Below are 14,067 nucleotides of genomic sequence, written 5' to 3' on the forward strand. Positions count from 1 at the left end.
ATTATATTATATTAAATTATGAAGACTGAAATAATCATTACTTTCAGGAAAAAGTAATTCAGCTCCTAGTTTTTTCACATCCCTTGTTGGCAGCTGAGAGTGAGTTTTAGCTGTGTTAATGGTTCAGAGCAGTTAGGTGTCCCTTCTGGTCAGTGCAATCCACATACCTTCATCTGGAGACTAGAAATTAATTTTCTAATAAATTAAATGAATATAAAAGAATGCCACTTGTTCTTGTGACACCAGAGATCGATCTAGGCAAAGAGGAGATAAGCAGAATAAATATATTTTGATATTTTGCCCTGTTTCCTGCCTTTCTATTTCAGAGTAACTTTCAGCTAAATGAGACTGTTTGGTGTTTGTTAAGACCCTGACTAAGGACTGATTGGAAAGGGACAATCAGGGAATGGGATGTGTCTGGTGTATTGCTTTGGCAAACTGGAACAAGCCCTCAGTCTTGGGTTTGATATTCCTCTCACAAAACCCTCTTACAAAAGTACTTAAAAAAGAAAGATATAAAGTCTATAGTTCTTAAAAAGCTGTATTTGAAAATTACTATAAACTTACACTGATTTGCCTATATGTTCTCAGGCATTTCAGTCTGAGTCAAAGACAAAAGAGGTAATGCTGTACTTTCCATATATTTTCATAGTGTGTTGTTCAAAAATCTGTTATTGTCGTGCTTTAAGACCAATCTTTATGAAATCTCTGAAGGAGGTCCTATAATAGATCTAGAAATCTTTGAATGTTGACTAAAATTATTTTTATAGATTTTTTTTCTTCCACAACCTGTTCCAAAGATGCCATTTCCTAATAAGTTTAAGGGATAAGTGTTCCCAAATGGGAAGAAACAAGAACTTCAAGTATTCTTCTGTGCTTACTTCAAAAAAAGGACTTCAGCTCCTATTAAACAGAAAGGCACTTTTGATGTTTCTTTATCTTTTTCTTTTTGGTAGGGGATATTTGATTTTGGATACTGGTCAATGAGATTACTTAGGATCCCTTCTATGTGATCAATTCCAAGCCAGTGATGAGGTCTGGCCTTGGGAGAGTGGTTTTAGAGTAAATTGACATAGTTGTTAAATATGTAAAGTGGCAGAAAATCCATCTGCCTTTCTTTATTCATGGCTTGAGGTGGAAGTGGAGGAAGAGGAGGCAGTGGTGGTAAGTGCAGGACACTGAATTTTGCAATAGGTTTAGGAAGATAGCCAACATAAAGAGAAGAAAAATGTGAGCAGCAGCCAACACACAGGCTACTTTACTCAAGTTAGATGAATGTTGATCTGTGTCTTGCACTAGGTCATGTGAAGCAAGAACAAGGGTAACATTTCCAGCTATACTCTAGTGTAAAATAATTGTGGTTTAACAATCCATACAACATATGTGACAATAATTAATTAACAGTTAGCCCTTTGTAGCACCCACAACCCAGTGCTTCTAAGTATGAGCTTAGAGCCCTCTGTGCATTCATTTACCAAAGCCTCTGCACTTGAAATTCAAAATAATCAGTTTACCCTTTGATAAGTTAATCCTCCTGCTCCCTCCCACATCCTCTCTCCCAGACCCCACAAAGCCTCAGAAATCTGGGTTATGGAAAATTGCCAAATTGAACCCATTTAGGCCTCAATTACCAAAGTGATTGTATCCTAGGATTATACTGGAGTATGAGCTGCTCCCCTCTTGTCACACCACATTGCACCTACTGTGAGTCTGTGGGTCCATTGGTCTAAGCTAAATTTTACTTACTGACATAGCTCACTAGAAATGAGAGGAGATTCTGGCCCTGGTTTTAAATATTTGAACAGGGTAAAAGCCAAGAAGGGTTGGAAATTATTTAGCCTGCTATTAGGAGATATAATTAGACATACTTGGGTATAATTAGACTTGGATTAAATAAAGGGGAAAAAAAGCAGCATACAAAACCAGCCTTGCTAACAGTAAAATCCCTTATACATGGAAATAGGGTGAAAATGTGTGAAAACCACAGTGGAAATGAAGTTGGTGACAGCACAGTTCTTTTATCTCCAGTATTATAGAGGATCAATTTATACCCTTTGTTTGCAGAGTGAGAAAGAAAGAGTGACCCTGGTAGCCACGAGCACAGGGCATAGTTTGTGCTCAGGGCTGCCATCATACCTGAGGTACCCCCATCTGGCCAGGGGTTGTTGGACAGGATGTGTCATCTCTCTCCAGACCCATGTGGGTTTCCTTGTGTAAGGCACAGAGTTATATTAGGTAAGCTCTACAATGAGCCTTTTTCACTCCTTCAGCAAAGGTGGGGTTGTTTCTCAGAAGGCTCCGTTAGGAGAATGGCATAGGAAAGAATGATGCTGCTGCATCAAGCAATGACCCAGCAGAGAAAATCCTGAGACTCTTATGGGGATATGCTGAGAATTAAGACTTTTTAGCTCCACACAGAAACCATTCACAGCTTAAGCCACAATTTTGCAGTTCTAGTAACTGAGGTTTACAAAGGTCTACCGCAGATATTTTCTCAGAAGATTAGCAAAAATAAAAACAAAACTGCATAGAGAAGATTACTAAGGTACAAGCACACAAAATTTAGTGAATTAAAGTAACTTAAATTCAACTGTGTGCAATCCTAATTCTACGCTTTTGTGTGTTTTGATACAGTCTTTAATTGCATAATCACATACTATTTGGTGAATAATTCCAGACCCAGGGTTGATTTGGGATTGTGTGAAGTAAATAAGGCATGAGACCACACACAGTGAATGAAGTGGATAAAAAGGAATATTGAACAGCTGCCTTGTTTACTGAGTACCACCCACTAAATGAGGCAGCGATTCTGCAGAATTAAAAAAAAAAAATTGTACATGATCAATATAATTAAATACTTAATGCTTAAGTACAAGGAAGAGCAGAGAGTCTATATGGGCAAATCAAGCCCCCTCCTCTAAATCTGCCATTTAGTCAGACCACACTCGTTTTGCTGTTTTTCACAGGGTCCAAGAATGCCTGCTCTCATTCTCTTCTCCAAACGACCACAGTGCACTTCTGATTCAGTGAAACGGAATCCAACCTACCCTCATTATAAAAGTTGGAATTGCTTTCTCAGCCTATTTCCTTTCATATGGTGTTATAGCAAGGGTGAAGTTCCATGACTGCATGACTAAGGGTGTATATATGCCATATATAGAACAAAGTGCATTTGATCTGGCATTCAGATAGTGAATGTCACTCAGCGCAAGTAGCTTTTGTATTAGAATGTTGGCATGCCATTTATTATCAAACCATTTCTTTTTCCATGCTCTAAAATAACATAATCTCTATAGATAGTATGATATATCACTCAAAAATATCATAGGAAAGTTTCATAATTCCGTTTGCACAGGGATGTTTTGGGAGGATCTGGAAAAGTTAGCAAACTTCCTACCAAAGGTGTGGGTTGTCTGTTAGTTTTCCACTTCAAAAGCACAGAAATATAAATACACAGAGCAAATCAGTCCCAAATAATCAAAATATGTTTGAATCTACATGTTTACAATTTTCAAAATCCTTGTCCCATGCCTGATGACTTTTTATACAATAAATCCTAGATCAGAGTGTCCAGCATTAAGATTAATGCATTTCTGCCTAGATTCAAAAGGGAGTGCATAATTCTCTCTAAAATATATATTAAAGTATAACCCAGTGTTAGAAGCAGGGGCCAGAAGCCAGCAAGGTGCTTCTGTTTGTACCAGGTTTTGTTTTTTTGTTTTTTTTTTGGTTTTTTTTCAACCTTTGGAAATCACATCATCTGTTTTTGCATAATATCCTCCCTTGTAACACAGAACTAATGTGCTTCATAACTTTTATAATGCATTTTGAACTCTGATGGAAGTTATTGCAAAGTATTCTTAAAATTTTTCCGGAGCTGAAAACCCATCCAAGTTTTCTGGTATTTTCTTCAGGTATCACTGGGGCTGAAGAATCCATTGATCTTGATTTCCTAAAATATTTGGCTCTTCAAGGTATAGAAGTGAAACTTTTAATCATCTGTCATTTTAAGAACATGTAACTTCAATAAATTTACACATCGAATTTAAGCACAATATTGAGTATTTTTCTTGACCTGTTGTGCAGCACCTTTCCAGATCAATTTATTATGCTGTTTCAGAATAATCTGGAGGTACATTGCTTCTCAGAAGTTACTACCCTCTGCTTCAGAAATTCATACACCTTCTAGTATATGAAAAAAATCTCTGGGTATTTCTTGCCTTCCTCACAGAGGTGTTGTGAGCCTTAATGTGGTATGCTTTGAGCTGCTTGGATGAAAGATGTTCAGTGAAGGTATTTTTATGTCTCATTAAGCATGAAAAGAAGGATAAAGTGAAACTAGAAAACAAAGAAAAGAGAAGAAAATGTGGTTTTAAAGGGTATATGAGTCAGCAGTGTCAGTCATGCAAGTTTGTTGGGCAACTGAGTCTCTTCATGTTCTAGAGCTTTGCTACACAGCAGGGAGATGCTTAAACAGATATAAGAGTACACATGATGCTTGAAATCCCCTGTCTTTGCTCAGTACCATCACATACAATACATACAATACATCTTCGAACTGTTGCTGAATGGATAATCTATATTTCATAATTCAGACTGTCAGTCTTTCCTTTGCATAATTATAACAGCAGGAAATATATAAGGCCTTTGTGGAACTTGAAAACTCTATTGCCTTGGGCCATATTTAATGTGTAATAAATTATTCAGCAACAAAGCACTCTTCATTCTATTTACAGTAAGTTAGAGCTAAGTGTGTGAGGTATACATAACTAACATGAAACAGAATTCACTATCACTGCCAAGGCTGAAGTTTTTTCTGAAGCCATTAGTCTCATATTCATGTGAAAACTAACATAACTTCATTGAATTTACCTTGGGAGTGTGAAGAGTGACCTCTCTGATCTCCATCTGAGAATCATAAAGGTCAAAGGGTAGGTGGTGTGGAATCTCACATTTACATAGATTAGAGGATATTCCTTGTCTTTCCTTCTCTGTTCATCTACATATAGTGATCTTAAATTGCAGTCTGTCAACAACATTGTTGGAAAAAAATATTAGTTTCTCTGACTGGATCCACCAGGTTTTTTTAGTATATGCCTAAGCTCTGTTTATGGATAGTAACCAGAACAGGTGATGTGCCATATCCAGCCTTTGCTTATAATAAAAAGATTTTTATATTCCGTGGAAGTTGTTTAACAAGATCGACATTTAACATTTTTACATCTACATGTAAGAGACCCATTTGATTCACTTAGGTTTTCACATTCTCAGACTGGACTTGAAACAACTTTTATACATACATATATAAAATAATTTTCTACTAATAAACAAGCCATCATCTCCAGGTATCTTAATGTTTCTCTAGATACAGCTAGCAAGGTATATGTGCTACAAACTAGTGATGTCACAGATGAAGATTTGCTTTATTGAGTAAGAGTTCTAGGTACTATTACAGAAGCCACAATTAAATTAAGATGTGTGTGTATATCAGCAGTTTTAAGAAGGGAAAGGTTTTTGTAACAGATCAAAGGGAAAATAAGGTGTCTTTTTTTTTTTTTTGGTCTTAAATATACCAAATATTTGCTAATTGCTTTGTTCCCTGAGTCTCAAAAAATAAGATAATAAAAGTTTTCCTTGTGTATGTTTCTAGATTCACAGTTTCCATCAGTTCTCTTCTGACACCTAGCATTGTCCCTGTATTTTCAGTGTTTGAATTTTTGAAGAAAAAAAGCAGTCTATTTTACCTTCAACTGCTGCCAGTAGGGCAAAACTTTCGTAACAGAAATCACATTTCCTTTCCAGTTTCAGCATATTATTGCACCTGACTCTCTTCATTAGTGGACATAGGAAGCACACAGCCTTGCCAGGAGAGCTCCTGCAGGCGTTCTACCCAAACCCTTGTGCTTTATGAGGCAATTTGATGTTACTGATCATTAAAAAGATTTGAATTATAAGAAAACCTGTTGGCTCATGGAAGGTAAAAGAGGCAAGTTTAATGTCTGAAATGTTCAATTCCTAGAGGTTTCAGTGGACCATGAATAAGAAAAGATGGAAGTCAGCTTAGGTGAGAAAAAACAATTCACTCCCATACACCTGTGTTCCGTGGAGTCAGCTTTTCCATGTGTATGGTCGACAGTCTGGCTTCCTTAGAAGATGGAGCCAGCCTGGGTTGTACTCCTTGCTCAGAGCACGACCTCATGTTTTTGTAATTAGAACTAAGTTCATATCTTCACACTAGAAAGTAACTAATCCAATGTCTTTAATGGATACAGGCCCACTGGAGTATCAGTGACGAGGAGAGAGGAGTCTGCCACTCACCCCTATCATGGCAGTCTGCAGGTGGGTGCTGAGTGTTCTTCCCTAGAAAGCAAAGGTGTGGATTTCAGATCCTTCTGTAAGCAAAGGAACTCTGCTTGTTTAGTAGAAGAATAAGCTACTGAGGAAAAATTAAATCTCTGTCTCTTGTAGAAGGAAACAGAAATCCCTGTTAGAGATAGAAAAGGTTTGTTTAAGTCATAATGTCACTGTAGGCTGAGTCCTGAGCTATTGAGTTGCTATAGGTATTGAGTTGCTCAGCACTTAGAGAAAGAGATGTGGCTAAACATGGATAGAAACAGAACTGGCCACAGCTGAACTTATCACTGGCTCATACCTTAGTGAGTATGGTCTTGTGTTTTCCACTTAAGTCAAATTTCTGGATTATTCTCTCTGATGCAGCCTAAACCAGCATTCCATGAGCCCTTTTTTGCAGACCATCTGCTTTCTCAGAGCTTATGTGGCATGAAAATGCGAGTCTTAGGCTAAGTTCACTCCTTAAAACTTAATTTGGAAAACTCCAAATTAAAGATTTTGTTTTCCATGGAATTCTGATGGTGGGGAACTTGACTGTCAGCAGAAAGGAGCCATTCAGTGTAACTCAGCTTCGATTCTGCAGCTAAAATTCTTGTAAAACTTTTATTACTGAAGAAGGATTTGCTCATCCAATATGCGTAGGAGCAGATACACTAAAATAATAACAATAGAAAGCATGTATTTTATTTGTTCTTACAAATATATATAAACTTCATTAAATCAGCTCAGCAAGTTTTAAATGTACTTACAGCAAGAAAAGTCTCTGCCTACCAAGTTCATGGTGGAAAATGAGAATCCTTTGCAGCTGTTGCTGTGTTATTTATAATACAAGTTTGGATCAAAAGATGAGTTTTAAAGAATTCCTAATGCTTTACTCTGCTGCCAAATATGTTCAGCTTTTAACAATGTTGAAACAGGCATTTCTACAGTGGCAGTTCCTCTAGGGTGATAAATCCCAGTTTATGTTCTACAGACGGAAGGTCTCCATGATCACTCTGCCTGTGTTCAAAAGCCAAGATTCAAAAAAATCACACAAAACCAAAATCTAAAATCATATTAATATTTCCCTTGATCACCTTCTACTCTCTAATTTAAAAATAGACATTTTTTCATTAAATATCTTCTATTAAGCATTTAATTTTCATTACTAAATGCTCCTTTCCACTCATGCTTGGCATCAATGATAGCTGTAGCCCATCATTATGATCCATATTTCTTGTGATTTTTGCATACTGAATCCTTTATTGCACTTCTAAATCGCTCAGTGTTTGTTTCCGTCTGACTTTGACATTTCTTTGCAAGAAGTTCATGTCCTGGACAGTATGATTGCTAAGCTGAGATTTTGTATGCAGCTCTCTGAGCTGTTAAAGTGCCACTTTCTAATTCAAATAGAAACACATGAAAGCACTGTGAGTAGAATTGTTTTTCTTCTCTACAGCTAATCCTGTGTCTCGGTGGTGCCTTTCTATTACACTGATTACAAAACAGAGTTTTAAGTCAAACAAGATTAAAAAACATAGTACTGTGACTCCCAATCTTATTCCTGACAAATCTGTGATGCACCAGAGGCTCCTTCCCTCGGGATGAAATGATACACGGCTCTCTTTGGTTTATCACTGCACAGACATGTTTACTCCACCCAAGTTGCTCACATGGCGTAGAAGAGAAGGTTGTTAAGGGAGGTGTACTTTCAAAAGCCTTTGGGAATGAAAAGGGGAGAAGTCAGATTCCTTACTTCTTCACGTTTTGGTGCCCTTATTCTCATCTACTCTATTTCAGTACTTTGGAGGAAGGAAGGAAGTGGTATGTTGAGGTTTGAGCTGTTAAATTGTGGGAGCTAATGCTCATTCCGTGAGCCAGTCAGGAGAGTCTTCCCTGCGCATAAAAGTCCAAGAGCTGTCAAATATCATGATCTAATAATATGATGAAAACTTCATCTTTTGTGCTGTGAACTTCTTAAAGAAGCCAGGAAGAAAGCAAGTATAATTTCAGAAAAAAAGTAAAATCCTTCCCAAGCTACCTTTTCAATTCCAATTGCAGGAAATTGTAATTATCTATGGACTTCATTCAATTAAAGTCTGTGAAGTCCCTTAACCTTTGGTAAGCTAAAGCAGAGCAGGAGTGCCAAGGTGATTTCTTTTCCACATAAACAGCACCTGAAGGGACAGGGGTTGGCAGGGACACCATGTGGCATTCTGCAACTCATGGTCTAGCTAATATTTCAGGAAACATGATACCTGTGAGCTACAGGCCTGGTCCTGCACCTATCAGTGTTAGTGGCAACATTACTAATGATTTCATTAGGAGCAGGACCAAGCCTGCTTTTAGCATTAGACACTCTCAGTGCTTTAAAGGCGTGCAGAGGAATTGTGAAGAAGGCTGGGACTCAAGAGGCAATCTGTGTCAAGAGGCAGAGTGATCCCGTCTGGGTGTCTGTCCCTGTTTGTACTGGGGGATTGTCATTTGCCTCTCTGTGGGCACAGGGACCCAGAGAGCCATTACAGACAAGCAGTGATTTGCCCTTTCTGCCTGCAGCCAGTGTCAGCCACCTCTGCTCACACCCCAGCGCTGACTGTGGAGCCTGAGGACAGTGTTGGTGCAGCAGCTCCATGGGACGTTCCCGTGACTGATAAAAGAATAAACCCCACTGTAGTTATGGCCCGAGGCTGTTTGTTTGACCTGCCAGGATGATCTTTACTAGTTACTGCTGCCTGTAAACTATGTAGGCACCAGAACCCTAGCAGAGGTTTGTTCACCCATTCTATCTGTCACAGCTCCACAGCCTGGGGCTCTTTCAATAAAAGCCTGAGCCTGAACATCACTAAATGGAGCCATCATACAAATGAGTTCTTTTACCCCTGTCATTAGCTAGGAAAAAAATAAGCTGCAGCAGAACTTTCTTCTATGCCAGCTCCTCTACAAACTCAGGCTTCATTCAGTCAACACTGAATATAGAAAAAATATTTTAGATTGAGAATAATGTTGTTTAAGACTTTAAGCACCATTATGATTTAATCAGAAAATAATCTTTAACACTAAGTATTAAAAAAAAAAAAAATAGGAAAGGAGTCTCTATTAGGCTGTTGTTGAAGCCTAAGTGCTATAAATGCAAGTTCAAAACTGGTTAAAATGCCAATATTGAATTCTTCTTCTGCCAGGGTAACTCCTCATTCTTTTCCTTTTTTGACTAGATATGGTTATTCTACATGTTTTAAGTAACAGCTAAAATAATCCTTTTGTTTAAAAATAATGTTTATTTTATTCTCATGAGGTAAAATACTCCCTAAAATTATATACCTTTCTTTGTGCTGATTGCTATTTTTTGATTTAATTTCAGGTCCTAATCTCAATCTAGCAACTGTCTCCTAGGTCTTTGTTGAAAATTCAAGATCCCCTGAATCAGCAGCAGTAGAAGGGTACTTCAGTTAATTTCGCCAATATAATTACTTCAGCAAAGGTCATGAAAAGTGTGCCTCTGGAACATTAGATTGAGCCAAGACCTGAATGTATTCATCTGTATAAATACTGGTGTAAGAAAAAGAATTCCTCTTCATGCAGTAATGACATCTCCAGGACTAAACAGCAACTTGATCATTTGGAATAATCAAAACAATGGCAAGGGAGCTAAAAAAATATTCAAGCTCTTTAGAAAGAAAAGTTAGAATTTAATATAAACTAGTGTTGTGCTGCACAGAAGAATATGGTGACAGCAAGCTAGAAAGGGAGAAAATGTGAAAGAAAGCAGTGCTTTTGCACTGCTGTTCTGTATTGCTGGTATATCCTTTCTTAACATAAGTGTTAACACTAAATAGAATGCAACATGGTGCCAAATGCTTCAGAGTTGATATGGACTGTGAGTAGGCTCTGTATGTAAATGTATCATTGCAAGGATATGTGAGAAGAAACCGCTCCGCCTACAGAGAGAGGTGTAAATAGATGCATATACTCCACACAGGACCTGATGATAGCATGATTTTCATCTATAATCATTAAATGTTCTTAGTCCTGATTTCAAATGGACTTGTCCATTCTTTCTGAATTTTCAGTAAAGATATTGAAAGTGCCTGTACAGACTGCCTGAGATGATTTTGCAAAATGTGAACACAACACTTTAAATCTTCATTGTATGAAATGTTCGGGGGAGTATAGCACAGAGTTTGAACAAATCTTCAGATTCACTGATGACACATAATGGTAGGAAGGGATGGATTGCATTATAGGTTAAACAAGTGTATTTCAGTTGGAAAAAACCCAGCAATTAGAAAACACTTTCCTTCACATTATTGAAAATGTGTGTCTGCCTGCCTTTTAATTACAGTGTGTGGAGACACTCTGCTGAATCACCCATCTTGGTATGTTCTAGAGAGTTTATTGTCATCATCTTCCTTCATGGACTCCATCTCTCTCCTGATAAGAGAGAACAAAAACAAGAGCTATGATCTGAGGCTGACTCATTAAAAATTTCAAAGACAGACAATGCATTATAGATTTTCAAACCATTAGCTTAAGCAAATATTAGGTTGTGCGCCAAACCAAATAACAAAATAGACCTACCATTAGATGGTTGGTCTCAGCTTTAAGTCAAACCCTTGGAAATCATACTCAACCAAAACTCTGTCCCCTTTGTGGAAGAACCATTAACCTGTCCACTCATGTAAGAGGTTAAAACAGGATGCCATTTGCTAGGAGTTTATCCTTAATATATGTAATATATGAGTGGGTTGGGAATATGACCTTTTGTGAACAAAGTCACAGGCAAACGCTTCAGTTCATGAAAAATAAAGTATGATGTTAAACTAGATGTACAGCATTGATTTGGAGAGCATAATGTGACTGTGTTGTATCTATGCTGCAAGATGAATAGTGCTTTACATGGGGAAAAATAGTTACAGTATTTTTACTAAAAAAAGTGATTAGCAATGATGATGTTTGAATTCTGCCTGCTCAAGAACTCCTTTCTATCTGTCTTTGAAGTTTCATCTTCCTGTGTTCATATTTGCCCATGGCCATCTCTAAAATTTCAGTGACAAGTGAATGAATTGTTACTAATATGTCCAGAACTGTAATTTCATAAATGTAGCCTCTCTAATCTGCTTCATTTTTTAATATGAAGAACTTTGAAAGCATAGACAAATTCCAGTGCACACTAAGACTGAAAAACATGCCAAAATTAAAGAGAACTGAGTCAAATTTTGCAGATTACTAGAAGTGAATAACATAAGTAGCAAGATGATATTTAAAAACATGGGTACATCCTTTTCATAAGTCAACATATATTTTCATTTGTGAAAATGCAAGTGATATGGGATTGATCCTTTTGAAAAACTGGAAATTACCCATACACTGATAATTTTCCTTTTGGGTCAAGATTAAAAATTGTATACAAAACATTCTGATTTGCAAATTTTTGGAATTGTATCATTTGCCTAGAGTTTTTGAGACTTTCTTGTGCCCTTGGGACCTTCTTGGGAGTTTTCACTGTTCTACTTATTTAAAAATATACAGTTGGCATTTTTATATTTGGAAACAAAATCTTTTTTGTCCTTGAACATCCTGGACCATACACAATGGAAGTAATCTCTGCAATGTATAGAAGGTGCATACCTGTACTACCTCACTATGATTACTTTAGTTTGGAAGTGATCCAGTACTTGATTCAAATACATTTTTGAGGGCTGAAAGAACATGATCATACCTGTTGACTCCACTGAATTTCCTAGCAACCATTGTTCCTTGTTTTTCCCCTTGTATTTTTTTACATATCATGTTTCCCCAGTTTCCAGTAAACTGAAAAACTTTCCTTTCTTGGGAACTAAGGACATCTCAAAGCATTAAATCAGAGTGGTGGCATAGATGCCACTTTTCTGTCTTGTATCAGTGGGATGCAAGTCACAGAACAGATAGGCTGTGGGGATACATTATGGTTAGTATATATGGTTAGTTATGTTGCCCATTCACATGATATAATCCTGATTTGATTAGGTTATACTGGCCTTTAAGTTTACTGAGTAAAGAGAACAATTATGTAACCGGGATCAGCTAAACCAAACAGAGCAAAAATGTGAAGACATAGAATCCAGACCTAGAAAAGTACTAGTACAGAAATACAAAGTGCTGCTCAAAAATTTCACTGAAGGACCAGTTTATTACAGTGTTAAAAATGTTTTCCATTTAAAGAGATCCTCCAAATATAATATAATATAGTTCCTTTTAGTCTTCTGTGTTGACAAGATAACTTCTTACTTATTTTGTTAGAGATACTAAATGGTCCATGAGTCCATGTGGATGTGAGAACAGATGGGCACAGGCATGTATTAGTGCTTTGTTTCCTTTTTTAAATTTACTTTAAATACCAGCAGGTGTAATATGCTTTTAAGTAGAGCAGGCCCTGATTAGCTGAAAATAGCTAATGCTATTTAAAAACATGGCCCTTTAAAGAGCAGGTAGCTCTGGAAGGGCTCCTGGGAAAGAGGTCTAGGCACAGCTGAATAGCTGGCTCTGAAACCAGATAAGATTAGTCTGGGTTGAGTCCGGGATTTTATAGTGGTTGAGTATGTTCCTAAAAAGTTCTTTATGCAATGACTGCAAGAGGAAGAGGACTGAGGATAGGAAACAGGCGTGGAGGTGGTTGTAAGATCTAGCTGAACACAGAAGAGTCCTCCTTTTAACAAGAGAAGTTGAGGCAGAACAGCGTGGAACCACAGCAAAGGTAGCCCCATGTTACCTAAGAGCAGTCATGGGGGAATCTGCATTGTCCTTCTCTCCTTATCAAGTTTGTTTTCATCTTCCAAAGGGTCATTATCTCAAATAACTGAGACTCTCTAAAATGTAGATTTTCTACCCTGGTTTTCAATCCTGTTTTCAACAACCAGCTACTTTATTTTTTTCCCCACTGTTGTGAAGTGTTTTTAGGCTGAAATCTTTAGGGTAAAAGTGATGTGAGCCTTAATGGGCTGAAAGACCCCTATCAGTGAAGCTATAGTGGGAGATCAAGTGCTGCTGAAGGAATTCATGGCTGTCTGCACAGCCTCTCTCCTGGAACTAGCTGTACACATACTACACAGTCTGTTTCAGGACATCACCCTGGAAAGCTGCCACCCAGCTAGCTGTAGAGCTTAGCTGATTTTGCCTTGCAAGGAATCACCCTTTTGGTTCCCACTTTATTTGCTTTTTTTCCACCTGGGATGATTCTGTGCTGCAACTCAAGCTCAGAACAGAGGCTGCTCACTGAAGAAAAAAGAGGTCAGAGGTCTGTCTCCAGGAGGTCCAGAATTTCACACAGATAGATTTTTATTACCATATACAATTAAGTGGAATTTATTTTTTTTACTGAAGAAGAATGTAAAGGGGATTGAAGTGTCCTTTCTGCAAGACAAACTTAAGCTGTGACAGACAAGCTGCCATGAGTACTCAAGATTATGAAGAACTCTTAGGCTTTTGTTTTGCCATTAGAGTTATAAAGGTCAGGCCTTGGGAAAGAGGAATGAACATGCCATGCATGTTCTACTCCAAGAAGAGTGGGTACTTGGGCACTTGTTTACATCTTCTCTCCCCAGCTTCCTTTGGAATAGTAAGCAGTGTGCTTCAGAGACCATCTCTTGGACTTCATTAGGGATTTTGCTCTCTGGAAAGAGGGCAGTAGTTTAAAAGCCATTTGTTTGTTTTGGGTTTTTTATTTAGAGAATTCAAACCTAACACTGGACAAATGCCCAAGAA

The 14,067-nt window shown here is 37.6% G+C and overlaps 1 long non-coding RNA gene across 1 annotated transcript; it reads left to right on the plus strand.

Moving 5' to 3' along the window:
- Positions 1 to 687: 687 nt before the first annotated feature.
- On the plus strand, positions 688 to 11,150 carry LOC140683646 (uncharacterized). Its single transcript, XR_012054852.1, has 2 exons — positions 688 to 6,339; positions 9,689 to 11,150. It is a non-coding gene; the product is annotated as an uncharacterized lncRNA (long non-coding RNA).
- The last annotated feature ends 2,917 nt before the right edge of the window (positions 11,151 to 14,067 follow it).

The sequence above is a fragment of the Taeniopygia guttata genome, chromosome 3 (assembly GCF_048771995.1).
Source record: "Taeniopygia guttata chromosome 3, bTaeGut7.mat, whole genome shotgun sequence".
In the NCBI taxonomy this organism is placed as follows: domain Eukaryota; kingdom Metazoa; phylum Chordata; class Aves; order Passeriformes; family Estrildidae; genus Taeniopygia; species Taeniopygia guttata.